Source organism: Oreochromis aureus, linkage group 5, assembly GCF_013358895.1.
Source record: "Oreochromis aureus strain Israel breed Guangdong linkage group 5, ZZ_aureus, whole genome shotgun sequence".
Taxonomy (NCBI): domain Eukaryota; kingdom Metazoa; phylum Chordata; class Actinopteri; order Cichliformes; family Cichlidae; genus Oreochromis; species Oreochromis aureus.
This window is the reverse complement of record NC_052946.1, coordinates 35664380-35679605: the sequence shown is the minus strand read 5'-3', so window position 1 is coordinate 35679605 and position 15226 is coordinate 35664380. Positions and strand designations below refer to the sequence as shown.

General features: G+C 39.9%; 1 long non-coding RNA gene across 2 annotated transcripts; it reads right to left on the bottom strand.

Annotated features, from left to right (window-relative positions):
* Positions 1-8159: 8159 nt before the first annotated feature.
* Positions 8160-15009, bottom strand: LOC120440280. Of its 2 annotated transcripts, XR_005613136.1 has the most exons (4): positions 14933-14968; positions 14589-14737; positions 11728-11826; positions 8160-9404 (listed from the first exon to the last, which is right to left on the bottom strand). It is a non-coding gene; the product is annotated as an uncharacterized LOC120440280 (long non-coding RNA). The 2 variants fall into 2 exon arrangements; XR_005613135.1 differs by having other exon boundaries at positions 14589-15009.
* Between the last annotated feature and the right edge of the window lie 217 nt (positions 15010-15226).

The window sequence follows — 15226 nt, the reverse complement described above, 5'->3', positions numbered from 1 at the left end:
TGGACACACAAAGCTGCAGACAGAAATTCATAATGGCAAAATCATCATAGAAAGAGCAGTTGATTTGTTTATTGTGTTAGGCTGAACAGCAAAAGAAAAGTGCACATGCAACGAAGAATTTTACATTACAGTGTGGCTGTTTGCTGTGTGGGCAGTCTAGATGCTGCTTGCAGACACGGTTAACCTGTGCAGATTATCTTTTTATTTTCCTCGTTTCATTTTATTGTTCTGTACAGATGAAAATTGTTGTGCATCCTCTGCTTTTGAAATTAAAGTGTTTTATTTTAAATGTTAAAAAAATAAAGTAAGAAAATGGAGTGAACAGTCATATCACAGTCACAACAGGTCAGATATGTGCAGATATAATGTGATCAGCTTTCATCTCGGGTGGTAAAAATGCAAATATTTTGACCGACACCTCTCCCTCTTTGGTTTTAATGAGTTGTCATTTCCAATAATGTTATCTTTCATTCACCTGTCTCTTTCCCTCATGCTTAGCGCCACTTAATGTGTGTTGGATGGAATATCACACACACACACAATCGGTGAAACACACAGACGGTGAAAAAGGGAGCGGAGGAGATGCTGGCCAGACCAAGAACAAAACCTATAGGCTGCCACAGTGGGAGTGGTGGTAGGAGAAACTCTGTGTTTCCCTAAACAAAAAAACATGTAAAAAATACATGATTTGTTTTTTTGTGTGTGTTTGTTAGATCAGATTTGATTGAGATGCATTTTTTGCCAAACACTGTTTCTCTTTTTCGGTGCACAAAAATGCATCGCCTGAATCCATCACGCTAGTGAGAGGACAAAAATAAATTATGCTGTGACGGGAAATATGAGCTGATTTAGAGCACAAGTTTTGGGGTCAAAACAGACATTGCTATAGGTTTTGGGCAGACGCAAAGTGACGCAAAGTCACAAGGTTATTGTTTTGCTGTCCTACGTTGGGCTTTGTCACTGCTTTGACGCTTCAAAGTGCAAAAAAGCGAACAAAAGAATTTTATATGTAGTTGTCTCTCTCCTGACAACATGAAACCTTATTTTTAACCTCTGCTGTTACACTTCTATGACATATTCTCCTCCGAGGGAAAGAAATCGGCCAGTGTGCAGCGCAGACCGTTCCTCCGTCTGCCGCCATGCTGCTCCCACAGAGAGCAGAGGTATTTTTCACTGAATTATCTCCCCTAATGACCAGGGGATTCTAATTAAAGGCATGATTAGGGATCGCTCTTAAGCACCTTATTGGAAATTAAGTACAATCCATTTTGCCTGACAGCAAGTTTCTAGAGATACACTTTTGCTGATCACTAGGTGAACAGCATGGAGAAGATGCAAAGTCTTGTGTTTTCTTCTTCTTCTTTTGTTTACGCCGCACAACAGCCCAGGCATTTGGCCAGTTTTTACCCACAGAAAAATCTATTTTTTATGATACATGACAACACTTTATCCCCTTCCCTCAGAACTATTGAATGGAATATTATACCATTTTTAATCTCCATTTTCTTAATTTTTCCTTTCCTCCTTGGGAGTAAGGTTAATGCTTCGTGTCTCATCAAGTTATTTCACAAGTGAGACCCTTGGGGGCACGAGGCATGATGAGAGCAGTCTTTTTTTATAAGATGCAAGCTGAAGGTGTTCACTTCAGCAACTTCTTTAAGTTTTAGAATATTTATGCAGTGAATGATTCGGAAAAATCATCTAAATGTGCTTTATAAATACATATAAAAGGTATGAGCCTTTCACTCGATTGGAGGTCCAGGTTTAGCAACATCACGTGTCAAAAACTGAGGTCAGCTGACTCCTCTTCCATCAATCAATATTTTCTTCCCTGATGACATGTGCATATTCCAAGATGGCAATGTCAGGATTCATCAGGCTCACATTGTGAAAAAGAGGTTCAGGAGGCATGAGACATCACTTTCAGACATGGATTGGTCACCACGTGGTTCAAACCTTATCCCAGTTTCCCTACGGGGTAGTGCTGGAGACTTTCTCATCATTAATGCAACATTGAATGGTAATAAATACTGTGACATTGCATACGTTTCTTTATTTAACAAATAAATCTGCCTCATTGCCCTATTTTTGTATATTTCCCTTTGACGACATGAAGTTAGGTGAGCTGACTTGGTACCGGTTTTATGTTCTGAGTAAGTCCTGAGTGACTTTTAGGAGCAAACTTGAATGATTTCAGTTTGTCCTTTGACAGGAAAAAGTAATAAAACTGCATTCATTTTACAGTCTTATTGGACTGCTTCTATCTACTGTACATACTGTACACACGCATGCACTGTGAAATGATCCTCCAGCGACAGTATTATCTACATACACACAAAAACTATTCTATTACAGTTTATTGATTTGCTCCATGCAGCAGTAACAACTGTGCAATATTGATCCCACGTAATTCAGCTACACATTTGAAATGCATTAGTTGGGCAAGACTTAGAACTCACTGTTTTCAAATAGGTGAGTTTCATATCTGTAGCGCTATATGTATTTATTATGGTAACATTTATACAAATTGTACAAATTTTTATTCTAAATAGACTTTGAACTGCAAAGAATTTCTGCTGTAAATGTATTACTATTATTATTATTATTGCAGTACAACTTTATGGTCAAAGAAAATAAATGAACCTATTTCCCATTTATGAATAGTAAAAGCTGGAGGCTATTTGTCATCAGGCTAGAAGGTTTTTTGCAAAAAAAACCAACAACAATAATTTGATTTTTAGTTAAGATAAAATGTGTGTGGTAATTGTTCTGTCAAAACACGAGGATCAATACTCTTGAGTTTTAAAGATGCATGCTTTGCAATTTCTGTATCCCTCTCTATTCTGACAAAGTTTCTTGAAAAGGTCATTTCTATCCTGTTAGAAATGAAAATCCTTTAGGAGAAGATACTCTACCCTTTTGTAACCTTTACACAAGAAATCCCATTGGGTTGACTCATTGTGCAGTGGAGAGGCTCATAAATCTATATCCTATGGAATGGATGCCTCTAATCAATGGCTTTTGGTGCTTGTCTTGTCTAATCACCGAGTCACACCAATTGATTGTGATGGCTGGGTCAGAACTAGTGAAGCAATTACCCGTCACGTTGCATACAGTGAGCGGGTTGTGGGTGCATGTGCATATGTTTCATTATGTACTTTGTTGTACCTGCACTGCTGACTGTATGTCTTAATTGAGCTGCCGTGGGAGTAAATGGATTGTAGAACTGAAGTTTTGAAGAGCGTGTACGAACTTGCAAGTTGGTGACAGGAAGGGTCAAATGTTCCCTGAGGGCCGCGGGCACTCCCGACCCCCCCGAAACACCAATTTAACCATCATTTAGTTTATGTGTGGCATGGCGTGGGCTGTTGCCATGTCTGAAGGCTGTAGATGTGTTCAGGTGACATCTTAACTAACTCTGTTTCTATCAATTAGAGTGAAGAGGTGAGACACTGCAGCACCAAGGGAAGGCCAGAAGTGAGAGAGGGACAAAAAAGAAAAACAACAAAGGAATTAAGCGGCAAGGCACAGCGGAGCCGAGAAAGAGATGTGAGATCAGTGAAGCTCTTTGGTAACCACGGCTCAGCTACTGTTACTTCAGTGACTCAGTAAGATGCTGGAAGGGAAGTGCATGTTAAAATAATCACTTAGAAGTTAATTAACTTATGTATTTAATTCAATAATTTTTAAATTTTTAAAAAAAACCTGATCTGTCTTCATTACTTTGCTATGAACTTTTAGCTTGAAGACGTCAAACTGCGTGCGTTTTAAAAAAATGATTGTGTTTCACAGATAGATAAATACTCGCTTGTAGCACATTTGCAAATGTTTACAAGAAACCATCAATGGCTCACAATCCACACACAGCGTTATCGCCACAGGCTAAAGACTGCGTGGAAAATGTGCCTGCATCACAAAGGGTCACCACAGCAGGTAGTTTGGCATGTTTTGATTTGGCTGATCGTCACATCAGATGCCCTTCCTGATGCAACTCCAAAGGGATTTGGGTCTCCTCCCAGGATCAAACCAGGGAGTTTTCACTTTTTAAACAAATGTGTAAATTACAACAGTGTGGAGTCACAAAATTTGCCAGTATGACTAACAAAACAAATTTCTGGGCAGGTAAAATAATCCATGTTTATTTGTGGTTTATGCATGAGGCTCTCAGACAGAAAAATGAACTACATTTTTCTAACATAGTTTTAAGAAATATTTGCAGACAATGAAACTGAGATAAACACTGAAGATGTTTTTGATAGTGTCATCGCTTGCCTAGTTTTCTCAGGATTCTCAGTCTGCATTGGAAGGTTTTTCCTGGGCTTCATCGCTATGCTGTGGCTGATTTGAACCTGAGTGCTTACTGCAAGACATCACATACAGTAGATGTGTTCCCTATAGATGTTTAATCACGTGCACAAGGCATCCGTGCAAAATTTTCCCAAGCCTAAGATTGAAACAACTTCTTTACTTTCACCAAAGCATCTTTTACTGTTATCTTCTTTCACCTTTCTTTTCATTTTGCTCCAGTAACAGTAGCGCTGTAGCATCTTTTGTTAAGCCAGTCCTAACTGCCGTTCAGCAAACAAATATGCTTGCATGCAAAAGAGGAAAATAAGATTAATAAATGAAATAACATATGAATAAACAGACCAACACTGTTTATAATATAAAAGTTGACATCTTAATACATACTGGCCAGTTAATGGGTGTTCCATCACAATCAGCCTCAGATAGAGATATAGTGGGCTTCTTGTACATCAGACAGTGCCTCATCAATCTTAGTAGCACTGTCCCCACAACAAAAAGAAGAGGAAAGCAAATTGCTGTATTTAATTAATGCACTGCCTTCTTTGTTACACTGCTGCTCAGCATCTTTCAGTTCACAGTAGGAGAGACGGAGCACGGGAAACTCTGCACACACAGAGAACGCAAAAGAGAGAGTGAGAGGTAAAAAGATGGAGCTGGAAAAAGGGGTAGGGCAGAGTGAAAGAGAGAGAGGGTCTAAAAAATGAATGGCCGAGCAGAACGGGCTGCATCCATCGGCAAACTTTATAATGAATGTCTAAGTTTGGCAAGCATGATGGATGAGTCGGGAATAGTGTTTGTCACAAATGCAATCTTCTTTGAATCGCTCTGCTGTTTCCTAGTTCAGAGCAAGGGCCCGTGCGCCGTGCTGAACCAGCTAGAGCGTTGCCCTAATCTTGTCATTAACGTTTAATGATCTGACAATTAACTCAATGACTACACAGCACATATGTATAACAAATTTCTCATATCAGTGTGTGTAAATGTTAATCTCATTAGACTTGTTTACAGTAACATATTGGACAATTAAAGCGAAGCCTTTGCATATTCAATTACCTTTGACTGATGTTTTGTAACTGGGGAGCTAAAACAGTGCAAAGCTTATATGATGGTCATCCTCTGCTCAACCACAAAGCTCGGCTGATCTCGCTACTGTTTATGTAGCAACCAGATCAGTTGGGCTAATAATAATAATTATAATAAAGAAAAAAATAGATAAAAATACATTTCCTGTTAAGACTAGGATATCAGATATTTATCACATATACTAAATTATGAAGGAAGTGTGAGTTTGTCATTCTTCGTAGTAAAACCAAGACTAACTTAGTGTTTTTTTGTTGCATGCTTGCTTTTTTGGATTTGACTTGGAGAAAAGTGCAATTCTCAATTTTGCTGATTTTGAAATCAGTTGTTTATGATCATGATTTAGTCTTCCAAGTAAATGATCATACTGGCTATTTGTTCCTCTCATGTGAAAAGACCCATGTAAGCATTTTCTTAACGGCAAGGGAACTTTGGGTCTTTTACTTGAACTCGTCAACTTCAGTTCAGACTACCATAGTTGAAAGGAAAGTGATATTTCCAGGGTAGAAGCAGAAAGAGCATCAGTATGTCCGCAGTACAAAAAACAGCAGGCATCAGTTGCAGCACGCATTATTAAGTCAGAAACAGCATGAAAAGATGGGCTAGGGTGGAGGTGTGTTGCAATTGCAAAGCAGCTTAAATAAAGTGCTCTATATTAGATTTCCAGTTGGATGTGTACCTGAACTAATGCTACAATCGATTTCTCACTTGGTATTTGGTTACTTACAGGCACCAAACAGCAAGTGAGCACAGTTAGAAAAACATGAAAGCTTAAGTTAAAGTACACCTAAAAGTCACAACACGCATTTAACATACACTTATTCATACTAGCACCAGAAATTTTAATTTTTGTCCTAACAGCTTATGGGGTCAAAACCATGGTGAGTCCAGGCAAAGACACCTAATCCTGGATCTCGTTGTGGAGTTTGACTGTCCACACTTTTGCTCCTGACTTGGACTTAGTTGAGCTACTTTTAACCTTCAAATGTTGAGCTGAACTTGATGTTGAACTTGATGTTCTGAACTTGAATTGCCAAAGCATTTCAAAAATACGTTTTCCCTTCAGTGTAATATTTGTGAATAATGTGAAAAATCAAAAAGATTTCACTTTTTGCAAAAGAGGTGATGCTAAGCATTTGTGTTGGCCAACATGCATTTTTTATAAAAACTGCCCGCAGTCACAGCATCGGTCTCCAGGCTAGATGAGTACCGTCTCGCTCAGCCTGCTCAGTTAAAGGACGAACAGCAGGGTCCGTTTCTCAGAGGTGTGGGTGGCCGGCTGCTTGCCCACCCATCAATATCATGCAAGTATGTTGCTGTGACCTGCCATCCGTGTCCCTTCAGCTTAGATCAATAACATGAACAGATTGTACACCCTCCCCCCAACCACCCTTTCCTCATCTCCACCCTCTGTGGGATTAGTGTGTGTCTTTTCAACATCATTATCATATATCGCCCCTTTGAAAGGGCAGTGTCAGCTAGACTGTTGAAACACTACAGAAATTTAGTTGACAAGATATGCTCTGTGGGATTTAACAGGATACGTGGGAGTTTGGTGTAACTGATCCAGCACTTAATCTAAATGTGAGTTTTCATTATTAATTTTCTAATTAAATTCATAGTTTATGCATACAGTGTGATCTGTTAACAGATTTCGGGGGACGAAGCTTGCTCTTGTTGTTTCATGGTAAGTACAGCAGCACTACAGAAACTGTATAAACAATAAAAAACAGAACAGCAGTGAAAGGAAAGAAACAGCAGAGCATCGCTCACACACATTGGGTCAAAAACAACCAAAGAAGATGGGCCACACACAGCAGGTCTCAGTGGAAAAGAGGACACGTGGGATGAAGGGGGAAGAGAAAAAGAGGAAGGAGAGGTGTTCACCTTGAGAGTGCTCATCCATTACAGAAAGGCTGAGGCCCGCTCTGTCACACTGTCACAGTGATGCCACCTCTACACCACCCGAAAGGTCACCTAGCACTTCACTGTACTGCTTCAAACACAAACACACACACACACACACACACACACACCATTTGTGCATTTACACAAATGCAGATGGACACACTCCCATCTGTCGCCCCGCTGCTGACAAGTTACTGCTGCAGCCGCACAGACGCAAATAGGCACTGATATGCAGACACCGAGTACGTGTGAGAGGAAGATAATGTTTCACCTCTTGCTTTTAAACAAAAGCGTAATCATAATATTTTAACTCACCTATGCATTCCTCGGTTTTATATGTGCTACTTTATTTACAGTAAATAAAAACTGGCAATGAAAGGCGTTGCCTCGCACAAAGCCCTCTCCTCGGCAGGGAACGATGAGCTCATATAATGATACTTCTACATTCGAAATCACACCTTTATAAAAGATAAGGCTTTTGTGTGAATCCAAATTGTACCAGATTTTACACAGTGACCTTCAATATCGCTCTCATACTGGAGTAAACAACAGAGAGAAAAGCACAAGGTTGGCAGTGGGATTGAATAAATTAGCAGGAACAATGGCACCGCTCCACAATATTATACGCCATGTCACCACAATACATACCCTTCAATAGAAAGTGTCCTAATGTGTTCAGTCCTTTTGATTTTAGATTTATGTCTAGACTTAATGTACTTGACGCACACTCTGTGGTCTGCATCTTCTGTAAAGACTAAGTGCAAGTGGGGTAAATCTGACAACAATCACAGGACAATAACTAGCTTTCAGAGTGAAATGATATAAGAGAATAGATTAAAAAAAACGTGGCAGGAGGACAGCAGTATTATACTTTTTATTTTACACAGCAAAATGTCTGAGGCTATTGTTCACACAGCCATCTAGCAACTTTACTGATATAAAAGGACAACATGCTATAATCATATCATTCTATTTGAAAAAATAAAGGGTACAAATCCTTTTAACAGCATGAACGTCATCCCAAAGAATATTTACATATACCTTGAGACAACAAAAACAACAATTTAACAGCAAAACTAAGAACTCAGTTACATAAGCCTAGGGAAACGATATTAGCGAGGTCGTGGAAATGCTTAGGTCACTTACTTAGAAGATGCCGACTTATCTGCAAACACACACCAACTACTTGCGGAGTAGTACTGAAACTGTGAAAAGTTCGACAAACTGGAAATGGAGTCTGTCTTCAAAATAAAAGTTGGAAAAGCGAACTTTCCAAGTGTCCCGTTTGGACTTTATTTTTTCAAGTTTCACTAGAGCGGTGTCACCACCAAAGATGGGCAATTTGCGAAAGACCAAGGCAATCACAAGGAGATCTTTTTTTAATTGTAGCACTGGCTTTGCAACCAAATTTCACCCACTGACAATCAAAATATTCCATCAATCATTTACCAACCAGTGGGGTGAATACACAGTTTTCCATGACCATAGGTTGCCAGGGGGTCTCCAGGAAGTCTCTAGGCCTGCATGACTAAGATAGAGATGTTTCACATGCGACAGCTTAATGCTACTCTGGTATCTAGCTGTGGTAATCTGCCTGCTCCTTCCTCATTAACCAGGAAAAGTGTGTGACTTCAGCACTACTGAAAAAAGACAGACTTTAGCATTTTCACTTTCATAAGGTTCATCAGATGCTTACAGTTAACACGTTTACCTGTATAGACAACAACAAAACGCCAGATGTTAACCAAAGTGTCTGCAGCACATCTCTGTGTTCCTTTAAGCTTTAATATAATGTGTGAATATGGATTGTGAACAAGGTGACGAACTAAAGAAAAAAGAGCCTAAAAAACTCAGTGAGGTGTTGGACCATTATTAACTGAAAAAGCAACTAATCACCATGCATGGTAGCTGCCGTTTTCTGTTAATGTGGCAAAGATTATAAACTTTGTCCACTTGGGTAAAAAGTACCATATATGCAGACTTTTTGTCATTAAACAGTGTGATCTTTATCTTTGATCTCCTCCAAGTGTATATTAAACCTCTTCTGGCAGCAGCAGCAGCTCCTCCCCCACAAGGCAGTGTACTGTCTCATCATGTTGAGGTGCTTCCTAACCAAAAAAAGGGAAAAAAAAATGCAGATGAAATTAAATTCACTTTTGACTCTAAGATACATATGTGGTCTAGGCATTAGAAATTGGATTACCATCCTTCTTGGTTAGATGGTGGTAACACACCTGTTGGGTTACTTAGAAAAGCAACTAAATGCCTTGTACTGTTTAGAAGTTTAGTTTCACCAGTAACTAGCTAACATCCATTTATAAATTCATAACAAAGAATGACAAATATTTATGACCACTGTAATTTCTTTACAAACTTTGCTCTAAGTTCATCACGTGGTTGAGTGAAATAAGCCAAACAACAGCCTGGTGACCATCAAGCAGTTGCCCCTGTGATACACTGGGTGTCATTTTTACCTCACAGCAATAAGGTTCATGGTTTGAATCTCATGTCTGGTTTTGGACTTTCTTTGTGGATTTTGTATGATCTTCCTTTTCTGTTCCTCCGGGTGCAAGATTAATTAATTTTTATTTAACTGGTGATTCTAAATTAACTGAAGGTGAGACTGTGAGTGTTTGTGGTTTTCTCAGTGTTAGCCCTGTCATAGGCTGGAAACTTATACAAGGTGTAAACTTGTATGACAGCTGGGACAACGTGGGATAAATGGTTAAGGAAATGCTATCAAATCCAAATAGGATCAATTAAGCGATTAAATGTAAATTATTTTCACAGTTCACGTCCGTTCTGTTTGGTTCTAGCCACCAACAATACTTTGTCAACTTCAGAAGTAAATATGGTTTGGGTTTTACAATGTGAACCATCCATCCATCCGTTTTCTTTCACTTATAATCATGGTCAAAATTTTGCATTGAATATTGTTTTGCTCCTCCCTGCCCAGGGTGGTGCTGTTCATTTTTGTTCTATTCTGTTTTTAACTTACATAAGTTCTAGGTGGTAGATGTCCACTGTTTGGAGACAGGACCTGAGAAAACTAGCTTCAGTCTGCCTGCTTTCTGATTTCCTGTTTGGGAGAGTAATACTGCATGAATAATTGTCGCTGAATCAATAAGAGCTAATCTGGCTCTTCTAGAAGCAGATTCAGTGAGATTAGTAGTTTTGTATTTGAAATATTGTAAACATCTCCTTCAAAAAGCAGTCTTGGTAGGGGTAGCGGTGAGAAGTCTTTTTTCCTTTTCCTGCTTAGGTTTGAAAGGCAGTATTTTGTATTTTCTTTTGGTTTTGGTGGGGGTACAAAAGTTAGTCCTTTTTTATAGAATGTTTTTGTTTTGTTTTGGCCAACATTTTCATGAAAAGATCAATAAACCAACTGTTTGGTTTGGCAGGGAATTCTATTAGTGTTGTGCCCTGGTTTCCCCTAGGCCCTGTAGTTATGATGTAATTGTAACATTATACAAATCATGTTATCACAACTGATAACAGCAATTTAATGAGCCACTTACATCGAAAGTAGGTATATATAAGTTGTTCCTTTAAAAACAAGAAACAGTGAGGATACCGCTGCTTTTGTTAAAAGTTTAGAGTTTATATGAAGTTGTCCACATGGCTGTAAGTAGTTACTTACGTAACCACTGGTCATTTTTACCATTTTAAGCACAATTAACTACTACTGTGGTTCTTCTGGTGAGGTCAGACTGGCCATTCACACTTCAATTTAGTTTTAGCCATTGGATGAGTGTTATCTTCTGTACTGTACCTCTCTCCCACTCTGGCCAACATCACAATTTATGTTCTAATTTTCTGTAGAAGAGTGTTACATAGAATAAGAGAGAGAGAAGAACATTAGCCTTTAAAGTGCAGAGAGTGAAGTAGAGGGCTGCAAAGATGAGAAAAAGAGGCTGACAGAGTGTGAGTGAGCCAGAGAGGTGAGAGACAGTATGACAGACTGAATCTGCTTCTTTAGGATCTGGAGAGAACAGGTGGTGTTATGATATCTGCACAGTGCTTTAGAGGCTGCCTTGCACAAATGTTCATCTAAGCGTCCAGTTAGCGGTTACTGCAGCATCTGCTTGCAGAGAAGAACCTCACAGCAGGACATTTAAGGCCATCAATAACCCAGTAAATGCACAGGCTTTCTGCAACATGGAGTTCGACAGAGTCCTTCTTAGAGGTGGCTGGTCTTAGATCAATGAGGAACCTGTAAATGATGAGTAATTTTTCCATGGATAATATAAGTATGAATAGTATGGCTGCCTGATATTATGCATATCTTGTTGTTTACTTGTATGAAGTTAGAATTATTATCATTATTATTGCTCTTCAGATAAATGTATTTCTTGTATGACTTTACTAACTAATAAATTTTACTAACTAATAAAAGTTTTGGATACATATGTTTTTATCCATTTATCCTACCTTATTGTGGTGGAGGATTTGTGTGTCCCACGGATCCCAGGGGTTATGATGTCGGGGGGCCTTTTGCCCACTGGTGGGGTCTCCCATGGCAAATTGGTCCTGAGTGAGGGACCAGACAAAGAGCGATTTGAAAACCCCTATGAGTGAAAGATCTGGGAAACAGTTCAGCCTTCCCAGAATAGGATAACCAGAACCCCGAAAAGGGGACATGAGCCCACCCTCCTGTAGGCCCATCACCCACAGGGGGCACCACAGGGATTGGGTGCAGCTTGTGCTGGGCTATGACAAGGGGCAGAGACCCTAGCAAACCGATCCCTGGCAAACAAGACTAGTGATTGGGACACCTCTTTGGTGGGGAACCTGAGCTAATGCCTGAGATTGAAAGGTACTAGCTAGATATAGTAAGGCTCACCTCAACATACTGCTTGGGCTCCAGAGCCAGTTTCCTGGAGGGGAGCTGGACTCTGTCTCAGTCTCGAGTTGCCCTTGGTGAGAGCCGGTGGGCTGGGGTGGGTATCTTAGTATCCCCTTGGCTTCCTGTTTGTATGTTGATGTGGACTGAGGATATTGTCAGGCGTTGGCAGGAATACTTAGGGGAACTCCTTAATCCCACTGGCATGTCTTCTGCAGAGGAAGCAGAGTCTGGGAACAAGGGGGATGACTCATCCATCACCGGGGGTGAGGTCACAGAGGCAGTTAAACAACTCCTTGGTGGCAGGGCACCTGGGGTCAATGAGGTTCACCCCGAGTTCCTGAAGGCTTCTGGATGTTGTAGGGCTGTCTTGGTTGACACAGCTCTACAATGTTGTGTGGTAATCAGAACCAGTACCTCCGGATTGGCAGACCTGGGTGGTGGCTCCCATCTTCAAGAATGGGGACCAGAGGGTGTGCTCCAACTATAGGGGAATGACACTCCTTAGCCTCCCTGGGAAAGTCTATTCCAAAATGCTGGAAAGGAGACTCCGTCCGTTAGTCAAACCTTGGATAAAGGAGGAGCAATGCGGTTTTCCTCCCAGTTGTGGAACACTGGACCAGCTCTTTACCCTTTCGAGGATACTTCAGGGTGCATGGGAGTTTGCCCAACCAGTGTAGATATGTTTTGTGGACTTGGAGAAGGCACTCGACTGTGTGCCTCAGTGTTCTGGGACTCGTGTTGTACAACAGTAGCAAGAACAAGGGTCTTGTTCACAAGTGAGGGGAAAGGTGAGTGGGAGATTGACAGGTGGGTTGGTGTGGTTGCAGTAATCTGGACGCTGTACTGGACCGTTGTAATGAAGAGAGAGATGAGCGTAAAGGTTTACTAGTGTCGATTTATTGGTCGATCTATGACCAACCAACCGGCGGCACCATATTTTAGGGTTAACTTCAAATATTAAAAGCATAATCCCCAAATTCATCAGTGATGTCAAATTCTCATCACAGATATGTGCATCTCTCTGCTCTGTTCCCTCTGTTCTCGTTCATAGCATAGCTCACTTATAATTGCATCAGCAATTCATAATGTCCTCCAGACAGTGATCAATAGGTCTGAAGTGCAGTTTCCATAAACGTCATTAATTATCCACAATAGACATAAAAGCTGACATGGGTATTATAGCTTTATACAACAGTTACATCTTCTCTTTTTTTCTTCTTATACAAAACAGTGAGATAGATAACACACCACTGATTAGCTCCATGATTAAAGAAGAGTTTCCATAGCAACTGATAAATCACTGTAGAATCGACTCAGAGCTGTGTAACTGCTTAGGTATAATTTTGTACTGAAGGCATATAAAACATTTAGAAAACATTTATTTTTGATATGCAGACAACAGCTCAGCTGTCAGTTACTTTTATACACATTTAAATGGAGTGCCTGATGGTTCTTCAAGATCTCTCTCCCTCTTCCTCTGAACTGTGATTGGTGTCTCAAAATTAACATATTTCTCTATATGAGATATATCAGATCAGTGACTTCAACCTATTCACCATGCAAGAGCTTCATTATTGGTTAATTCTGAAAATCCCTGCAATACTGCCGTTGATTAACAATTTTTGTCCACAGCAGTTGATGGCTCCACATGCCATCTATTATATGACAAAGAATATGGAAAGACTTTTTATCACACAAATTATGTTGGCGTTACAGTTAGACTTCCCAACCAGTTTCAAGTGACCAGTCAGTGACCAGTGGTATCCCCTGGTTGCTAGGGGAAAGTGTGTTTCCAACTGGTTGGTGAGTGGTTGCAAGAGGTTGAAGTTGGTTGCAAAAATGTCTATTTTCTGCACCATTTTCTGCATTATGTGTAGCTGGGAAAATTAGTAACAGGGTTTCTTACACCGATTTAATGACATACAGATAAGCTACAAAAAGAAAAAAAAAAAAACCCCCACAAAACATCCAGTGACAAAATATGCACAAAAAATACGTCAGTGGCCCTGGCTACACACACAAACAAACAAAGGAACTAATTCATGCCAAGCCAAAACCACTGAATCACTGTAAAATGCCTACAAGCATTTACATTCTGCAGCAGTTTCACTAGCTTCACATTTGGACACAATGGAGATCGCAGATTCTGCGTCTTGCTACACGTTAGGACACGGAGGTGTCTAACCCGTGCTGCAGGAACCAATCACTAACAACAGCTACAAACAGAACTTGTTTTTTAAAGCATTCACACACAGATTCAAAAGAAAATGATGAAAGAAAAAGTTTACGTTCACCCTGACAGAGAAAACTTATTTAGTCAAGATTTAAAACTGCATTATTAAATGAAGTTTACATTTTAACCACCCGGCTACATATATATTGTTACAGAAGTGGATGCACATGTTAAAGTTTCATATTATGAGGTCAGTGGAGGTAAAAGTAATACCTGTGAACAAAATGCTGAAGCTTCAGGCTGCTCAGCTTCTGTCGCTCTTGGTTGTTTGTTTTCAGAGAGTGGGCGTGTCCTTGTTACGGCAATCATCTCATTGCATGGGGCAGTCATTCAGACAAAAGGTAGCTTTTAAGGGAGAAGAACTGAAGGGATTTTCCTCATACAGAGCTGAACTAAGAATCTTACAAAGCCACTCTACTTGAGTCTAAAAATAAAAACAGCACTCAAAAGAATATAATTTTCAGAAAAGATTGTGGTTATTGGAAAAAACCCTAAATTACCTAAACTTTCGCACCTTTGATCTTTTAATTGTAAGACACGCCCACATTAACACCAACCTTGAGCAGACTGTAGTTTCTTCATATGTTCTCTACAAAACAACATATTGATGTTGAAATTTTGCAAGCAAGCAAGGTCTTTGCAAACATAAAATATTTACCTGCTAGTTATGGCAAGTTAAATGAATCCAGGCCCTCTGTTTAACGCAGAAGTGAGATACAAGCAATCAAGCTGCCAGCCCACCTTTTAGTCCCTTTCTTCTATTCCATCTACCCAATGCATCTTCTTGATTAAGGCCTCACTAGTGCTGTCATTGTAAAAGGGAAAATCACAAGACAGGTGTCTCCAGTTTA